The 20,622-nt window shown below is 37.8% G+C and overlaps 4 non-coding genes and 1 pseudogene across 4 annotated transcripts; 3 read left to right on the plus strand and 2 right to left on the minus strand.

Moving 5' to 3' along the window:
* The first annotated feature begins 433 nt into the window (after positions 1 to 433).
* TRNAM-CAU lies at positions 434 to 506 on the plus strand. The gene has a single exon. It is a non-coding gene; the product is annotated as a tRNA-Met (tRNA).
* A 2,289-nt stretch (positions 507 to 2,795) lies between these two features.
* TRNAK-UUU lies at positions 2,796 to 2,868 on the minus strand. The gene has a single exon. It is a non-coding gene; the product is annotated as a tRNA-Lys (tRNA).
* Positions 2,869 to 11,360: 8,492 nt separating this feature from the next.
* On the plus strand, positions 11,361 to 11,885 carry LOC111722168 (annotated as a pseudogene).
* Positions 11,886 to 16,701: 4,816 nt separating this feature from the next.
* Positions 16,702 to 16,774, minus strand: TRNAM-CAU. The gene has a single exon. It is a non-coding gene; the product is annotated as a tRNA-Met (tRNA).
* An 814-nt stretch (positions 16,775 to 17,588) lies between these two features.
* On the plus strand, positions 17,589 to 17,670 carry TRNAL-AAG. Its single transcript has one exon. It is a non-coding gene; the product is annotated as a tRNA-Leu (tRNA).
* The last annotated feature ends 2,952 nt before the right edge of the window (positions 17,671 to 20,622 follow it).

Consider the following 20,622-nt stretch of genomic DNA (forward strand, 5'->3'; position numbering starts at 1 on the left):
ATCGAGAGAGCGATAGGTGGACACTGGGGCTGTGGTCAAAGGAAATTTTTCTGTTGTTTAAGATACTAAATCACTTGTATGTTTCCTAGGGGAAACACTTGAACACTCTCCCGATGGAAAAAACTCGGTGTGGAGGGAGAGAGCAATAGTGAGGGAGGAAGCAGTCTGGTTTCTTGTTCCATCGAGACAAAATTGATAGGACGTTTATGTAAAAATCTGGGGCTATCAGTTCAGAGAGAGGGGACAAAAGTAGCAATGTTGGTTAATAACGACTTTTTTCCAATCTGATTAAGGTTTTAGACTCTGTTGAACTTTTAAAACGTTTCATAAGAGGACTTCAATTTAGAAATTTGAGATGAAGTGATCTAAATTTAAAGTAGCTTTAAAGTAAAATTTAGTGCTAAAAATACATAATGAGAACGCTCAGCCACCTGCCTCCTTAGCGCAGTAGGCAGCGCGTCAGTCTCATAATCTGAAGGTCCTGAGTTCGAACCTCAGAGGGGGCAGTTCCGTTTTTTCGCTCCTACACTGGGCCCTTCACCATCGTTACGGCAGTTGTCCTGCACGCCTACTTCACCAACCCTGAACTGCCCTGACGTCAAGAAACTAAGGCTCCACTTTCTTCTACCTCTTTCATTATGAAGTTCTGGCTGGTCTGTTTCTTCAGTTCTTCTGTAATGACTTTCTTTCTTTCTTTTTTTTTAAAAATTAAATCATTGCTGTGTACATTAATGCAATCATGGGGTACAATGTGCTGATTTTATATACCATTTGAAATATTTTCATCAAACTGGTTAACATAGCCTTCATGGCATTGTAATAACTTTCTAATGCATAATCTCCTTCCTCCACGTGTCTTTGATTTCAGTTTCTTCTTGGGAGAGTACTCTGATATTGCACGTTCCCAATGAGTCTTGCTGTGTCTACTTCATATGTTTCTTCTACATATCTCTTTGCCATGACCTCCTTATATAATCTGGTCCTGACTAGCTTTCTCCTCTATATTGAGGAGTGCATTGAATAGTGTTCAGCAAAAATTCCTGGGCTCTTGGAACCTCCAAATGCAATCTTAATTGGAAATAAGGCCTTTGCAAGTGTAATTAGTTAAGTTAATATGAAATTATACTGGATTAGGATGTCTGTCTTCACAGAAGGCCATATGAAGACAGAGATACACAGACAAATGGAAGGAGGTCATTTGAAGACAGAGACAGAGATTGAAGTCATGTTACCACAAGACAAGAAATACAAGTAGGGTCAGTCACCAGAAGCTATGAAGAGCCAAGGAAGGATTGTTCCCTAGAGCCTCCAAAGGGAACACAGCCCCTACCAATAACTTGATATTGGACTCATCCTTCCGAACTGCAAGAAAATAAATTTCTGTTGTTTTAAGCCACCCAGTCAGTGGTAATTTGTTAAGGCAGCCCTGGGAAACTACTAAACCATCTCTTCTGTCACTCGCCAGCCTCTCATCCCATCACCTCAACCTGGTTTATTTATTATTATTATTATTTTTTAATTTTTTGCAGTTTTTGGCCTGGGCCAGTTTTGAACCTGCCATCTCTGGTATGTGGGGCCAGCAGCGCCCTACTTCTTTGAGCCACAGGCACCGCCCAACCTGGTTTATTTTTGTTACTATATACTTTCTTTTTCCTTTTATTTTTTAAATGCCTTTATTGTCTATTCCCCACCCACTTAAATTGTAAATTTCATTAGAGTTGTCGCTGAATCTGATCTGTTTTATCCACTTCATACATATTTCATGTGCCTAGCACAGTAGCTGAAAAATAATAAGTAGTTCTCAAGTAATCAACAAATTAATTCACATATTAAATGATACTGTTTTCATTTCTCACTTCTTGTCATTATCTTACTCTAGGCAATCAACATGTCAAATTTGGATTATTTGGAATTATTCCCTTCTGGAGTCACGCATACTGAAAGTCATCTGCAGACAAAACCTCTCTGGCCCAGCCTGTGCTGGAAAAAGAGGACACTCCTTGCACAGTTCCTCCAAAATGTCTGGACTTGGGGATCTGTATGGCAGGACAGCTAGCTCAACAGTTCATTTGGATGCAAACTTGAGGTATAGGAACATCTTAGTGTCTTCTGGTTCTGAAGACACTAGAGGTCTCAGCCTCTAGTTCTGAAACACGTATCTGCAACAGTTAAGCAGATGCAATTAAGGTTTTGGGAGAGGCTTGACAGCTGGATTGCCAGGCTGTTCAGGCAGCTCCTCAGAGAATGCTTAATACTTGTTACAGCATTTAGAATCTGTTCCTCTCCTTTGCAGAATCAGACTATTTTCCAGTTTACCCAGAGATTTTCAGGCTTGCAAGACTGACTCACAATAACCAAATGTCAGAGACATACCAAGCCAAAATATGAACATATTATATATCATGTTATAACAGATTGGTAATTCATCAGCATATTCCCACCTATGTGAAATAAACTCTGCAGTGGAAAAGCAAATAACAAGACAAGGTTACTCTATGCACTCACAACCAGAGTAACAGGAGTAATAAAATGTTAATGACTATGTAGTATAAGGTGCTCCTTACATGTTAATTTTCTTCACAAAATTTGGGCCTGTCTTATTGTAGAGGTCCCAGGTATTATCTTTTCTAAGCTTAATTATTTGTGTGCTAAAGGATTTGACCGCGGTTTTGTAAAGCTTTCCAACTTTCAGTTGTCTCTACAATGTTACAATTTTATGTAACAGGTTACATAATCTGTCCTGACGAAAAGGTACCTGTTAATTAAATACGAAATCGGACCGATGCCAAAACACACGCCCGAACAGGGACTTGAACCCTGGACCCTCAGATTAAAAGTCTGATGCTCTACCGACTGAGCTATCCAGGCTCCTAAGAAAGCATGTTTCCTATAATTCCTTGTGTGAATAAAGTTGCACAAACAAAGTTGTGAAGTCGTTCTTCTTTAATTCAGTCAATCTTTTTCTTTTTATTGCCAATTCTAATTTCACCTCATTTAAATACAGCTCACCCCACCCAATGGATACATTGCACGGGTATATTGCATACTTCCTAGGTGAAGGACACAATACAACCCAGACTTTAACCTTAAGAAAGCAAACTATGTAACCTAATTGTATGTACCCCCATATTAATCTGAAATTAAATATATATATACTTATCATATCATATATAACATATATAATCTCACGACTATAGGACATGTATTTGCTCTCAGCTCACAGAAATAATTAACTCCCATCCTTGGGTAATGTAATCCAAACAATTACTTCTAAAAATAGTACATACCTAGATACTTAAATCACTTGATTACCTTGTCTTTGTTCTTCAAATGTTATTCTCCAGTCCCCTGCAACTTTAAGAATATCTGGCACAAGGAGCAAACGAAAGTAGATTTTAAGAACTTGTTTTGAACAACGCGCTTTGCTTGTCCTGGGTTTAAAGCAGAGGAGAGGTATCACCTCTGCTCTTTGGGAGTTTATACTTTTAATTAGAGAAGTAGCCAGGAAACCAGAAATGATACCATAACTGTTTAAGCAGCCATTGTGATTAAATGCTCCCAAGAAAAAGTTTAGGTTACAAGATGTTAAGAGAAATAAACAGGTATGATTTCATGACCTCAGTTTTTAAATTAAATAAGATACTGCAAGTAAACTCTTAAAATCATGTCTGGAACATGCTAAACAGTTCAATGAAAATTGGGTGTTACTATTATTGTAAAATAAAAAATAATTTGGGATGTTATATTTAGTCGTTTTGGTTGTGTCACTTTAGATAAACGACTTAATCTCTCATCTACTTTCCTCCCTTAAATCCTGCAACAGAAATGTCTTCCTGGAAGGCTGGTTTTAACACCATGACTGTCACGTGGTACATTCTAATCACATATTTATTCATGCTACTATCCTAAACCAGATTTGAGGTGACTACACAACTGCATTAAATCTATGTTATTAGATTTAAATCAGTACAGGGAATATAGATGTAGAAAATTAAGGTGAGACAAAATTATGCAAGATGTAAATTATATTCCACTCCCTCATCTCCATGAGAGGGAGGGAAATGACTTCTTCCAGGGGTTTAAAGACTTCTCCCAGTAAGTGATACATAAACTGAGAACTGAAAAGCTTAGTAATAATTAATTGGACAAAAATGTAATTCCAGGCAGATCAAAGAGCAAAGCGCTTTTTTAAACATTTCAGATTAATGTAAGAGTACAGATGATTAGGTTATGTTGTTTGCATTTGTTAGGTAGAGTCCACATTGTAGTTGTGCCCCTCACCCAGGAGGTGTGCCTTAGCCTTACATTGTGCCTGTTTGGAGAGTGTACACCAGTTCCCCTCTCTCTCCTGCCTTTCTCCTCCCTTCCTTCTCCACTTAATTTTTTTTTTTTTTATTCTTTGGGATTCATTGAGGGTACAAAGCATTAGGTTACACTGATTACATAGTCCACTTGAGTTTGTGTTTTTCTCCTGTGTGGGCGTCTATTCATCTACTGATTTCATATTAGTGTTGAGTACATTGGATATTCACTTTTCCATTCTTGTGATACTTTACTAAGTAGAATGTTCTCCACCTCTATCCAGGTTAATACAAATGATGTAAAGTTTCCATCTTTTTTACAGCTGAATAGTATTCCATGGTATACATATACTACAGTTTATTAGTCTAGTCATGTGTAGATGGGCATTTGGATTGATTCCACATCTTGGCTATTATGAATTGAGCTTCAGTAAACAATCTAGTGCAAATGTCTTATGGTAAAATGATATTTTTTTTATTACTAGATACCTAGTAATGGGATTGTGTGATCAGATGGAAGGTCTATTTTAAATTCTTTGAGAATTCTCCATACTTCTTTCCAAACAGGCTGTATTAGTATGCAGCACCATCAACAGTGTAAAAGTGCTCCCTTTTCTCCACACCCTGGTCAGCATCAAAGCAGAGCATTTCAGAGACCTGAAAGAAGGCCTGAGGAGCTTGAGCTCAGAGAGCTTAGGAGAGTGTTAGTAGAGGTGAGGAGTGAGGTGGACAGGAAGTCAGGGACAAAGCAATGACTAACTCAGAGATTATGGCTAGCAGTGCAGAGTACAGACTTCACCCTACCAGCAATGTGAAGCCACTGGGAATATTAAGCAGAAAGGAATGACATAATCAGAGGTGATTTTAACATATTACTCTGGTTTCGTGGAAAGAATGAGTCAGAATGGGGCAAGAGATGATGCAAAAACATAAAGTAGGCCACTGTGCAGAAGAAGCCTGTGCAGACTCAGCCCAGTGACATGTGGCAGTGGGGAGGAATGGCCTGGAGAAACAAGGCAACATCTAGAAGGAAGAAGACTTGGGCCCAAACCTCCTATGGAAAACCAGAGGGCAGCTGATGTAAAGGTGATTCATTCCTCTCAGCAGTTCACTTCCCCCCAGAGCTCTTTACAGGTAAAGGCATAAATAAAGCAGACTAGAAAAGGGCATTTGGATCATTTTGGATTTTTTCTTTATTCTTTAGGAGTCCAATAAAACTACCAGAATAAGCCTTAGATGTTTGTTTATCTATTCCCAGGCAAATAACGTGGTCTTTTTAATATACTATATATTTTTGAAGTTGTTTTTTTTTCCCCCAGAGACAAAATCATGCTCTCTCCCAGGTAGAGTTCAGTGTCATTATCATAGCTCCTGTAACCTCAACTCATGGGCACTGGTGATCCTCCTGCCTCAGCTTCACAAGTAGCTGGGACTGCAGGCTCAGGCCACCATACCTGGCTTATCTATCTATCTATCTATCTATCTATCTATCTCTGTTGTATATCTGTCTATCTTCTACTGTGTGGTAAGACAGGAGAGATTTGGAAATATAAATGTTGAAGGGTCCCGCCTCCCCCAGTGTCTGATTTAGTAAGAGATCATGTTACCACACACAGTGTACCTGTAGGAGATGAGAATGAGAATACAAATAGGAAACAAAATGGCAAACCAGAGACACAGGCTGCCAGGTTGTCTCAGAAAGAAGGAAAAGCTTTAGATAAAAAAGAAAAACAAACAAACAGCTATAGATCAGATATAATACCAGGGAACAGTGCCGGAATCTATTAGATTCTGCTGGAAGAAGTTGCAGGGCAGAACATGAAGAAGGAAGATATAGGCAGAGATCAACACTTAAGAGGCTTAGAACCCAGCAAGAAGGGTAGGTGGAGCGGTTTATCTCTCCCTCTTCTACATTTCTGGCAGTCAGTGGGCTCACCAACTGCTGCAGGGCTCTTCAACCTTCACAAGCCCCAAAGTGGCTGCCACCCTAGAAGTCACTTCCCATCACCACACACCCCAGCCAAGATGGCAAGTGTCATATTCCTTCCCCACCCACCCAGCATGCACCTTTGTCTTCCTCAGGGAGCTTCAGCCCTCCAGGTATCCTCATGATTATTCCCACACAAACATTTCCCAACTCCAGCCCAAACTGCAGGAGCCACAGAAGACCCGTGAGACTCAGAGGATTTGCATGACTGCAGAGCCTGGACATAAATTTATAAAATCATGTTTCCTTGTTTTTACACCAACAAGCAGATTAGTGAATGTAGACTAAAAATCATAGTTAACTTTACTTTTATATATATTTTAGCAAAGCTTTTGACAAGACATCAAGGGAAATTATTGACACACATGTTTTGGAAATATTAAATAGTTTTGTTGAAAGCTTTCAGAGTTTTGGTAGTGACTTTCAAAAATAATTGCAACACTTTTGCAAGCCTGAACTTGGCCTTTAGTTTTACAGATGTCAGACAAATGCAATGAAAGAAATTAAATTAATAAGATACATATATATATATTGTTTAGTTGTTAGGTTCAAATGTTTCATGCCTTCCCCTGGCCCCAGATTAGAACTTCTGACAAGTTATCTCCCAAATTTGGCTCATAGCATGATAAAAATTGGTGAGGAAATTTTAGGCAACTCAAGACACTCCATTCCTTTCCTTATAAATACAGTTCAAAGCATTTTTCTCAGTGATGGTTGTACTGTAGAGTCCTTGTCATCTTAGACAACAGTGTGGTATCATGCGGAGAGCATTCCTAAAGAAATGTTCTTCTGCCCAGGACTACTCCTTGAAAGGCATTAATTGCCACTTTGGGATTTGTCCTCCCAGTGGCTCTAGTCACATTCTTTTGTTTCCACAAAGGCCTCCTTTGCTGTAAGATAAAGGGTTCATCTCTGATTCTTTGAAATGCTCTAACACATTTCTCCTATTGGCTAAAAGCAATGTTTTTTAGTAGATTCATGGCTCTCTTGATAGTCGTGGTTACTTTAAGACTCTGTTTTCTCATTTGATACAGTAGATTATAATATGAGGGGTAGGCAGCTATTGCCATTTCTGTTTATGATTTCAAAGAAATCAAAACTAGATATAAGATCAGTCCACAGATGATGAAGGCCTATATTTTGAAGACAATGGAGAAGAAATGTAGGCAGACATAGGAAGGACAGAGTGAAGGGAGTTAGTTGTTCAATTATTGCTTAAGCACTAGGTAAGAATATGAACTAAAAGGACTAAAGTACAAAATATTGTCCAATGATATGGAGGAAAAAGATCACTTTTCCCTCCATAATGCCTGATTTCCTAAATTAGAAAGAATAAAAGCAACTCTGATAAGAACTTTATTTTTCTGCTCCTCTAGAAAGAAGAAAATTAAACCTAAAAATTTCAACCTTTTTTTGGTTTGCATTTGGTATTTTCTTTTTCTCTCTCATATGTCTTTCTAACCTCTCTATAAGAATGCTGAAGGATGAGTCATGAAATTGATAAAAATACCTCACACCTGCTGTTTTGTTTTGTTTTGTGTTTGGGGGGGGAGTTTGAGACAGAGTCTCACTTTGTCACCCTTGGTAGCATGCTGTGGCATCATAGCTCACAGCAACCTCAAACTCTTGGACTCAAGAGATTCTGTTGCCTCAGCCTGCCCAGTAGCTAGGACTACAGTCGCCTGCCACAAAACCTGGCTATTTGTTATAATTATTATTATTATTTTGGTTTAGCAAGCCGGGGCTGGGTTTGAACCCACCGGCCCTGAAACATGTGGCCAGCACCCAATCACTGAGCTACAGGCGCCAGCTGTTTTCTTTTAGTTAATGTACTAAGTCATTGAGGCCACTATATAAGGAAAAAGAAAATTATATTTGCATCAGATGAAGTACAACATTTGTATCCATATTTCTCATGATGTATTATCTCCCATTCTGGAGAAATTAGAAATAAAAATTTCTTGGAAAAGTTTCATCATCCTTGAAATGGCACTGAGTTATGTATTGCTATTTTTTTATTCAGGCATAGCTTTCAAAAACTTTTCTTTTTAAAAAATGTACTGTTGATGACTCTGGATGGTTTCTGAGTTATGGAAAGAAATCTAGATTAGTGTAACATTGCCAATTTTGTTAAGAGTCTTATAGCCTTTAGGCCAAACTGAACATTCTTAACTTTCTTGCTGAAACTCAGTCAGCTGCTCCTGACATCTTTTTCAAGAACTGCATTTCTAGAACATGAGCAATTGAGAGGCCCTCTAAAGGTAATCCAGAGGTGGCTCTGCTGTAATTTCTTTCTTCTTGTGACACAACTTATTAGGGAGTGCGAGAGAAAGAATTAGCCATGGGAAAAAGGAAGTAGAAGGCATATGGCAAAGTTGGAGGAGGCAAAAAATTCAGAGAGAAAAAAGGAATGTTTAAATGGTGGGTTATTGTGCCTGTCATAACTATAACAAAAGGAAGAATTAATTTTTTTCTATGAAAAATTGAAAACTCACTGGATACTAAGAATTATGACTATGTGCATTAAACATTCAAAATTCTCTAAATGGAGAATAAAAAATACATAGTAATTATAACTTATGCTCAGAATTTAAATACTGTCTTAGTTATTGTCTTAGAAACCTTCTGCAGGCCCTGTGATACGTACACTTTCAATTCTAAATACTACGATTAAGTTCCTCTCCATTTCCTCTTCCCTCATACCTTTTCTTTCTTTTTTCCTTTCTCACTGAATTTTTATTTCTTTTCCCTCAGATTTTCTCTTTTCAAGGTTAGTGACATGTATCATTCATGTATCTTTTAGGAAACATTCTATCACTGTTCTCCTCAGATCTTTAGCTTTGTTCATGTCATGAATTATTGATGGATACATGTCTGTGTGTCTTTAGATAGTAGTATCATTAGTCACATGTTATTTTACACTTTAGAAGTCAGTTTTGTGTGCAAATAAAGAAATCAGAAGATGAGGTTCTTTAAGTGTATCTAACTGAAGTTAAATATTTTCCACCATATGAAATCACTACTAAATTTGATGTTCTTCAACATGTCTTTTCACCCTTATGTGAGATTATTGGGATTCCAATTATCATATTTCTTATAATCACATTTATGAAGATAACCTGAAAATTCTGGAATGAAAACTAAAGTTACTTATTTATTAACAAAGATTATTAGCTTCACGGGAATTGTCTTTCCCAGCTAGGTTAGGAATTCTTTTCAATTACTATTTGTCTGTATGTTACCCTAAGATGAATAAGAAGAACTTGATATTCAATAAGTTACTTTTCTACAATAAGGCAAATATCTATATAAAATATAAAACTAAAACGTTTTTATATTTACTTTTCATAATGTTTTAAAATTTCAAACTTATGAAAGAGTTGCAAAAAAGCATTACAAGGAACTAGCATTTACTATTTAATTGGACTGAGCATTTTCAAATTTTTCTCTGAAAATATTTGTTCCAGAGTCTATCTTTGCATCTATTTTTCTATATACCTTTCTATCTATCTATTTATCCATCTATCATCTCTCTCTTTTTCTGGACCATTCAAGAGTAAGCAAGAGAAACTATGTTCCTTTACCTTTGAATACTTCTGTGTGTTTTGTCTATGAAGGAGGATGTTATTTTACATAATCTCTGTACAGTTATCAAAATCAGCAAATTTAATATGGCCACAATGTTATTATCTAATCCATAGTCTATATTCAGATTTCTTCAGCTATGTCAATAACTTTGTTAATAGGCGACACTAGTAGCTCAGTGGGTAGGGCGCCGGCCATATACATTGAGGCTGGTGGGTTTGAACCCAGCCTGGGTCAGCTAAGAAAAAAAGAAAAAAGTGACAACTGCAACAAAAAAAATAACCAAGTGTTGTGGTGGGCGCCTGTAGTCCCAGCTGCTTGGGAGGCTGAGGCATGAGACTCATTTAAGCCCAAGAGTTTGCGGTTACTGTGAGTTGTGACACCCTAGCACCCTACCCAGGGTGACAGCTTGAGACTCTGTCTCAAATAAATAAACAAATAAATAATTTTGTTAAAAGCCTTTTTTTTTTAAGTTTAGGATCATACATTTAGTGGTCATATCTCATTGTTCTCTAATCTGGGCCAGTTCTTCAGTCTTTATTTCTGTTTATTGAACTGGATAATTTTGAACAGTAAAGGCAAGCAATTTTGCCTTGAGTTTATTTCATGTATCTTCATTATTAGAATTAGGCTGTGCGTTTTTAGCAGGAATATCATTGAGATGACATCATGCCTACTCACAGCATCATGTCAGTAGGCATATGATGTTTATTTGTCCAAATATTGGTGATGATAACATTGATCAACTTGGTTATGGTGGTGTCCACTAGGTTCTTCTATTGTAAAGTTTAGTCTTTCTCACTTTGTAATTAGCTAGCAATTTGTGGGAAGATACTTTAGTATGAAAATATTCTGTTCTTCACCAAATTTCCATCTGCCTTATTTCCCATAAAATTTTTAGTTACTAGCTCTTACATCCATTTATGTTTTTCTAACTCTATCATCTCCTTTATATCTATTAATTAGGAATCTAATGTAGGGAATAGCTCTGTCTTCATCATTCATTTATTTATTCTTTAATTTTTTTTTTTGAGACAGAGTCTCATTATGTCACCCTCAATAGAGTGTCGTGGCATCACAGCTCACAGCAACCTCAAACTCTTGGGCTTAAATGATTCTCTTGCCTCAGCCTCCCAAGTAGCTGGGAGTACAGATACCCACCACAACACCCAGCTATTTCTTAGTTGTAGTTGTCATTGTTGTTCGTACTCGCCAGCCTGAGTTAGTGTATGTGGCCAGTGCCCTAACTGCTGAGCTATGGGCGCCGAGCCATATTCTTTAATTTTTTATATCACTATGAACTTGAAGATTCTTATTACTATGTGGTATCACAGTTTTTCTGAATAGTCAAATTGCCCTATAACATTTGGACAAAGGTGAACCCTACAAACTGAGTTTTGATACCATTTTGTTTCTATGATTCTTGGAACATTATCTTACATTTTTTGAGTTTATGCAATTTTTCCCCGTCAGGTACCAGGAAATGAATGATGATGAAAAAAATGAAGGCCAACATTATTCTACTGTGTTTTTCTAATTGCTCTCATCTGGGAGTAGTTCTCTTTGTGGTGATCTTGATGTTCTACTTGGTGACACTAATAAGTATCCTGTTCATCATCATCCTGTCATACCTGTCATATCCCACCTCCACACTCTCATGGACTTCTTCCTCTTAAACCTCTTTTTTCTGGACCTCTACTACACCAGCTCTATCCCTCAATTGCTGGTCAACCTCTTGAGCCCTGAAAAAAACCATCACTTATGCTGGTTGCATGATTCAGCTTTACTTTGTCCTCACATTGGGGGCCATAGAGTGTGTCCAACTTGTGTTGATGTTCTATGACCGTTATGTGGCTCTATGTAGAGCTTTGCATCACACTGTCCTCATGCACTTTCATTTCTGCCACCTGTTGCCTGTGGCTTCTTGGGTAAGTAGTTTTACCAACTCAGTACTTCATACCTTCTTTATGTTCTGAGTACCCCTTCTTTATGTTCTTCAATCACATTCTTGAAGACACATTTTAGCACTTACTGTGTTCTTTATTATAATTAACTTTAAGGAAGACTTTAGAGAGGTGAAAAGCTGGAGGAATGCATTAGGGAATGCAAAACCTCCATATATACACAGAAATAAGAAAATACAGAAGAGTTTAAGAGTGTGTGCTATGGTTGGTATGGGAGGTGATGGTACTTTTAGAGGAGATGTGCAATGTGGTGTCTGAAAAATAAGAATACTAGGAAATATTAAAGATATAGACACCCTTAATCCAATGAACTTAATTTTCTTTTTTGTAAAATAAAGTGATACATGAGTAGTTATTCCAGATCAGTTCTCTAACTCTCTATGTAAAATAATTAAATTTCAGTATGTGTCCAGGCACTGAGACTTCAAAACCAACTGTCAAAAATTGCCACATCCAAAAAGGACTGAAACATTTTTTAATAGTATCAATCTTAATGAAAATAGAAATGTTCAGACTTTTCATTATACGTGGAATGAATTCTTTTTTCTTTTGAGACAGAGTCTCATTTTGTCGCCCTGTGTAGAGTGGTATGACATCATAGCTCACAACAACCTTAAACTCTTGGGCTCAAACAATCCTCTTGCCTCAGCCTCTTAAGTAGCTGGGACTACAGGCACCCACCACAACATCCGGCTATTATTTTAGAGACAAGATCTCGCCCTGGCTCAGGGTGATCTTGAATTTATAAGCTCAGGCAATCCACCGGTCTCGGCCTCTTAGAGTACTAGCTAGGATTACTGTGGTGAGCCACCATGCCCCACCCTGGAATAAATTCTTAAATGATTGAGTTCTCACTGCACATTTAAGTTTCCTTTTGCATTTGTGTGTATTTATATACATACATTTTGTTGAGGTAAACATTTGAGCATTTAGTCAAAATATGCTATTTTTATAACAACATGAAAATTAAGTAAATGGTTATTTGTCATATTAGACTAGGGTAGTAGTTATCCAGGCTTCTATCTAATGTCCTTTCTTCAAGCAAAAGCCCACATAGATTTTCCTCCTCCACCGTATCGCGCCCTTTTCTACTCACCCTTATACTACAGTGGCCTCTGGGACTTCTCCAAGGCACTGAAATTCATAGTATCACAGTTTGAAAAAACATCGGATTTACACTAGTCATAGAGGTACTTTTTGAATCAGAATGCTGACATGCGGTTGCTTTAATCATCCCCCTTTGAGCAGGATGTGCTTCTTTTTGCCTTGCAGCTATTTATTATGCTACAAAGATCTGAGGACATTTTCAGTGTGGTGAGAACAGTTATTAAACCTTGTTGAATTCTACCTTAAGGATTTCCTCAAATGCATTTTTAGTGTCCTTACAACTAGAAGTAAAACACTTTTCTGTCTTCTTTCTATTTGTTTTTCAGGAAAGACTTGCTTGGTTGGGGAAATAAGAAACATTTATCACCTTCTTGAAAAGACATTCAGGGTTACTTATACTTTACATTAATGGTAGAGAACAATTTCACCTTCAAATATAAAATGGGCCTTCTCATTTATGGAGCTTCTCAAAAGTTAATTAAAGTATCTTTCATGTTGGAGTATACTAAACATATATATGTAAAGTCCAAATAAAACATTGCTGTAGGTTTTCCCCATCACTACTCTCAGTATTTTTTAATCCTGAGATTTTGGTATATAATTATTAAAGTCCAGGCTTTTCACAGTGTCTAGATGTCACTTGAACTTCTGACATGAGTAATCTTTATAGGCCTAGAAGGTAGCATACACATTAACCCAGAAGAGAGAATAATGGTCAGAACAACTATAACCAGTCTCTACAGCTATGCTTTTGATATAAATCTCTCTAGATTTTACCCTCAAAACTAGAAACTAATATATTCTTCTGTATGTAAGAATAAGTTAGACAAAGGACATTTTAATGATGATCAAAGTTACTATTTAAAATCATAGAATTAGTGTATGTGTAGATATGTGTATTAAGTTTAAAAACATTTTCTGGCAGTCAGAAATTTGCTAAGTTTTAAAGTTATAAATTTTTTTCAAACTAAATATGTAAAAGGCCACTGGTCTCATGATCTGGATCAGCAGTAAATATCTGTTATTTTTTTCAAAAATTGTGTCTAAGTTGCAGTTCATTCTTGTTTGGAATAACAAGAGATTCTCTTTCTAACTATTGGCTTCAATCTTGTTCATACCAGAAGACATGGAAGAAAAGTCCAAATGACTCTTGTTATCCTTACATGTGTTTATTTGTTCACTATATAACATCATGTTAAATGCTTAACATATTATTTCAACATCAAATAAATATAAAATCTATTAAATTACTCTCATAAATTATAACTAATTTAGGATAAAGTTTTAGCCCTTGGGTATGAGTCTTAGTACTTCCAACTTACTGTCCCTCTCTCTCTATTTTCTTTTTTTCTTTTGAGATAGAGTCTCACTCTGTTGCCCTAGGTAGAGTGCTGTGGTATCATCATAGGTCACTGCCACCTCATACTCCTGGGCTTAACGGGTCTTCTTGCTTCAGCCTCATAGGTAGCAGGGACTATGGCTTGTGTCACCCTTCCCAGCTAGGTATTTCTATTTTTAATAGAGATGGGACCCCATTGTTATTCAGATTGGTGTGAAACTCCTGAACTCACAGATTATTTTAATATATTTTCAAAAACAAAAGTGTCCATACCGGTGCACATTAGCCAAACATAATTGCTGCCTAACATACTAATAAAGAATATTAGAAACATGACATAATTTGTAAGAAGAATATGTAACATGAGATGTGATTAAGAGGCCCAAAATGAGTTATTAGAGAAACCCATATGAACCTATCCTAATTATTAAATAACTTCATTTGATATCTACCCAACTATCACTTGGAGCTAAAAGTACTCTTCACCAGGGTGTTTAATGCCACCTTTACATCCTTATTCATCAAGGTGCAGATGAAGGGGTGGAGGGTAGGATTTACCATTCCATAGAAGAATGCAATGAACTTAGGCTGGAAAGTGCAGCAGGGAGGCTGAAGGTACATGCAATGTACCAAACAATGGTTCGAACATAAAATAAGAACACTATAATGAGATGGGAGGAACATGTCACAAAAGACTTTTTCCTTCCCTCAGAAGATTTAGTCTTAAATACAGCATGTCCAATACCAGCATAGGAAGCAAGAATTAAACATAGAGGAAGGGCTAAATAAAAATGCATACCACAGAGAGTGTGAGCTCATTTGTACCCTTTTCACCACAGGCAGTCTTTATCAGAATAGGAATCTCACACAACAAGTGATCCAGTCTATTGAGACCACATAGTGGCAATTGTAAAATAACAGTGGCCTCTGAGACAGCGTAGGTTACTCCGCTCAGCCACACCTTAGATACCAAGAGAATACAGATGTGTTGATTCATGATGAGAGTATAGCGCAGAGGTCTGCAGGTGGCCACATAGGGATCAAAGGACATAATAGCCAAGAGCAAACATTCTCCCATTATGTGAAAGAAATAAAGCTGAACTGCACAACTCATTTTAATTGTGAAATTAAATGAAACGGATGGAGATGGCTCATACATTGCTGGAAGGAGTGCAAAATAATACAACCACTTGGAAACATTGTTTTGTGGTTTCTTAAAAAGTGATGCAAAAAGGAATTCAAGGGAATACAAGGGAAGAGGTTAGGAACAATGAGAGAAGGCACCTGGGGCTCTAAAAAGGAAGAACTGGCCCGCCATCCTCTCTGCTGCTGCTATTGCTGCTATACTTATGTTCTGAGAATGCATGAAAGAACACACAGAGGTTGGACTCAGCTGCCATTGTTGAGTGACCTGACAGGAAGAGCACAACTTAGAAAAGCAGGCTCTTCTTTTCTCCTCCTGCCTTCCACTCTCCTTCTGGTTTCTCTTATTGACAGAACCTAAGAGAAAATGGTGAGCAAAGGAGTATGGGGAATGTAATTCTCAGACACCCATACTCAACATCATGGAACAGAATATATGAGGGTGGATTTGAAGCTGTCAGAGAATAGACTTACAGAGCCACAACTTCTAATAGTGTCTGGCACATCGTAGGTGCTCAAGAGCATGATATGGAAGATTAGTTTTTTTCACTATTGTTTGATTTAAGGACTCCATCTTGACTCTAAATATCAGCTTGTCTTGTTTATCTCTTCTTATTTCTCCTTTTATCTCTTTCTGCATCTTGTAGTTTAGACAACTTACATTCAGTCAACAGCCCTGGAAACATGAAAAAAGGTACACAGACAGGGGAAGTTTTGTTGTTGTTGTTGTTGTTTTCCATATAGGATGTCATGGCAACCTGGAAAAATGGTAAAAGATGACCAAGTCAGTAATTAATAAAAATATATTGCACCATCCTATACCTTCTCCACCCTCAGTACAACACCCCATACTCTCTTCCCTCTCTCAGCACCCTAGCTAGACCCAGCAGGGTTCTTGACCCCGGTGTTTTTACAAAAAAGACAATTGCCAAGCATATGTGAAAAGCATTTGAAATATCTTCCAGTTCAATATCCAAAGAGTATGAGGAAAAAAGGGGGCGGGGGGAGAAGAGCAGAAGAATTTTGGATATTTAATTCATAGTGAAAAGCACTGTTTCATAACTGAACATTACGTGGCTCTGTTAAATAGCCAATTACCCATTCAGACTCATTAAAGATATTTCCTTGGATTTTTTTTTAATAACACATATTATGCACAGTTTTTCTAGGGGAAAAATACAGAGAAAAAACAAAAATTTGTCAATATCTTTCACTGTCTTGCTTCTTTTGGATTAGGACAAAAGAAAAGGAAACTCACACACAAAATAAGCCTGCTGCCCCCTCTGAGGATCGAACTCAGGACCTTCAGATTATGAGACTGACGCGCTGCCTACTGCGCTAAGGAGGCAACTGGCTAGATTGCTTGCATGGAATATTTACCAATAGCACTGCACAATTCAGTTTCGTTTATTAATTTATTGTCCCCGTTTTCGTCTTACCAATGAAGGGAAAGAATCATTTCTAAATTCTCCAAATCATAGTGTTTCAAAGTAAAGAGGAACTGTGATTTAATTCACGTCTAAAACAATTTGGTTGACAAAGTCAAGCACAGGGAAGGAGGCCAACCCCGCCTCCCCTACAGACTTTTCTGCGGAGATTTTGGGGGCTGTGAAGGCAACTGAGCCGGGATTTTCCCAAAGTCTGGTCCCTGACCCTAGATTTCTTTTCTCATTCATTGGCCAAGGGGAGCAGCTTTTCTTTCTACGGTTAAGGCTTTCATAGAGGCGCCACATTCGGAAAGACAAGCAAAACTTAATAATGATTGCATTCTTTTGCGTCCCTTGTAAAGTTTTGCAAAGGTGCTCAAACCCAAAGCCGGATTTGCCCCCACTCCTGAATTCTAGGGGTATAAGCCTCGAGTCTAGGCAGATGTGGAACCCACAAGTCCTCTGGAACGTTCCGTTGGCGCGAATCCTTTTCCTTGTGTTGGTGACAAACGTGGTTAAGAGTCTCCTCCAGCACCACCTGCGACGTCCCGACCAGGGACCACCTGGACTTAGGACGAAAGTATGAGTTGAGGGTCAGGGGGGTTCTCGTGCTATGGTGGGGAACCGGAGAGAATGCTGAAAAAAGGGGGCTATAGAGAGGGTATTCGTGGGAAGGAGGGGGAGAGGGGCGATATTAACTTTGCAGGAAGTACTGGTAAGGTTGAGTATGTGGGTGGTAGCGTGGCCGAGCGGTCTAAGGCGCTGGATTAAGGCTCCAGTCTCTTCGGGGGCGTGGGTTCGAATCCCACCGCTGCCAAGGTTCTTTTTTCAACAACACACGTCCATTTTCAAGCTTAGTGTAGACAATTCTTACAGCCTCTTAAGTCAGGCAGGTTTCTCTCCTACTTCTGCTTCTCCAGGGGCCAGAGATAACACCTATACTTACAAAGTCCAAACACATGATAAGCCTTCAACTAATTATTGCAGTGAATAAAGAATTAGTATCTACTGGGTGAACTTTACTTCTTTGATCGCCATTGTAAACTCAGAGGAGTTTAATACATTCATTTATTTAAAAAAATATATTATTCAGTGCCTACTACGTTGCCAGGTACTTAGGCCCTGCAAAGATGGCAGCAAGAACAATGAATGGCTATTAGCCTTCTGGAATCCGCTGCGACTGGAGACAGGTCCTGCCTACTTCACTGAAGGAATGAATTCTATCTGAACCTGCCACTGTTCTTCTCAACATCACAGCAGCCCTTTCATTTCACATTCATTCACGAACCCAATTATGCTGATCTGTGCCTTGGTGACGGTAGGGAAGGCGTCGGCGTCTTGCCAAACACCTGCCCCTTACATTTTCACCAGCGGGGGCGCTCTCATGTTTTCCTGCACATCTCTGTCTTCTTGGGGCATCCTTTTTTGTTTGTTTCAGACAGTTCATTTCATCCCGTAGGCCTCAGTTTAGCAGTCGCTTTCTTCTAGTTGTTTCACTTGAACTCTCCTTCCTACCGGTTCCAGAATTACAAAATCAGGCACTGAGGTCGTGGAGGGGAACAGAAGACAGGGTGCCTGCCCTGATCCCTAATGAGTAAGACAAGCCTTAGACATATGGCTCCAATATGGCACACTTTTATCTTAGAGAATGAAATTGAACTATGAATGACATCTGAGATATATTGTTACCAGAATAAAGAGTGTTACCAAATACTAAAACAATACAATGTATAGAAGGGCATGCTTCATTGTTCCCAGTGATAGTGACAGGGAAGGGAGAGATTATAAATTTTACTTTAAGCACTTCACTTGAGTTGTTAGAAAGAATAAACTGAATAAGTACATTTATAAATTTTAAGTGAATTTTTAAAAATTCCATTCTGACACATACAACAAAGAAATGCTGCGCCTCAGTTCAGCCCTTCCTTCCTCTGGCAGCCTTTCCTCATGCTATCTGCCCTTAATCACATATTCCTCTTGGTAAGCATTGGTATGTTTTACTGTAGCTCAATCCATCTCTAAATTTAGAATTTACCATAGCTTTTGGAAAGTTTTGTGTAATTGTCTGCTTTTCTCCATACACCATGAGTTTTGTCAGATATAGAACCATTTTTCTCTTGCTTCCCCACTGGTAAAAACTAAATAAATATGGTGGTAAATTTCAGTGAATAAATACATGAAATAATGTCTTCCTAATTTGTGAAATGAACAAGATACACAGGATGAGGCATTAAGAAGACCCTGTGATCTTCAGTTTTAGGTAAGACTATTTTTTTGTGTGTGTGGGTGTGTTAAAAAAATCACTTTATTCAGAATGAAGTTTCTAAGTAGGCACATACAAGTATTGTAGAAATAATTTAAAAGACATAAGACTATGTATTTTGAAGCACCATTTGCATAAGACACTTCAGCTGAGTTGGGTTATTTACTAGTTTTAATGTCACATTAACTTACTCTTTCTAAATTCAATTCTGCTACCAGGTGATTGCAAACTATTCTTGCTCAGATTACCAGGAAACGAATTGTTTCTTGATTTTGGGGGGCCCAATTGTTTCTGGGGCTCAGACATCTCTTCCTCAATCGTTCCCATCAGATTCCCATCACATTCCCTTTATGTGTTTGCATCCACCTTGAAATATTTCTGAAGTGACATCAGCAATTCCAAGGAAAACATTCAGCCTTCTTAATACCAGACCCAAGAATAAACCAACCCATGGCCATCTGTCCTATTTTCCAGGTCTTTATCCACTGTTGATTCCAGGAAATAAATGTGCTAAGGCTGAAATAAACAAATAAAATATAGTCACATAGACCCTTTTTTCCTTTGCCTATTGTCAGAGCACAGTTTAAGGGCTCTAGTTGAATAGTAGACTTTTGAAGCTCTGGTATCATTTAAAAACCAGTGAACTTTTCTTTTCTTTTCTTTTTCCTTCTCCTCCTCTTCTTCCTCCTCCTCCTTTTTTGACACATAAGGCAAAGGCTCATAGAATTAAAAAAAGAAAATGATACCTGTGCTAGAGAAGAATGACCTGGCTCATCATCTAGCTATCGTTTAGATCATTTTTAAGACAAGGAGACTTAAAGATCTAGAATGCAAAGTTTATGTATGTGGAGGAAGGGGGTAGATATTTTAAGAACACTTTATAGTCATTTAGGCAGAAGTCTTTGAATTTAATTGTTTTCTTCCTCAACTCTCTCAAAATATATTCAATTCAATCCATCTTTATTAAGCAGGAATTTTGTGATAGGCACCTTTCTTAGTCAGAGATATAACAACAACAACAACAAAAATGAATGCAAGAAAAATAATTCAAGAGGTTCTTAGCAATCCAGCCTTGGGAGAGTACCAGAGACACATAAAGCATAGATTGCCAATAATTTATATCTGTATTGACTAAAGTAATAATTTATGCCTGAGTATTTCTTCTGATCTTACTACATATATGGTCTTTTTGTTATATATTGTTTTCACAGTTACTAGATAAATGATGTTATCTTAAGATTTGAAAAAATAAATGACTATGTCCAGCACTATGACATCCTTGATTGTCATTCACACTTTATCTGTTGTGAGGCCACTTTTACACTGAAATGTCCACCTGGGAGCTGGGACCCAGAAAGGTAAAAGAAGATGATGAAGGAGTAAAAGAAGGAGGAGGGGTAGAAGAAGGAGAAGAAGAAATTATCTCCCTTTAGCCCATCAAATTTAGCCTATTGAGTGAAGGCAAAAAGATGTCTGAAGTCTGCAGCAAATGTTGACAAATTATCA

Source organism: Otolemur garnettii, unplaced genomic scaffold (assembly GCF_000181295.1).
Source record: "Otolemur garnettii isolate 467f Iridium unplaced genomic scaffold, OtoGar3 scaffold00223, whole genome shotgun sequence".
Classification (NCBI taxonomy): domain Eukaryota; kingdom Metazoa; phylum Chordata; class Mammalia; order Primates; family Galagidae; genus Otolemur; species Otolemur garnettii.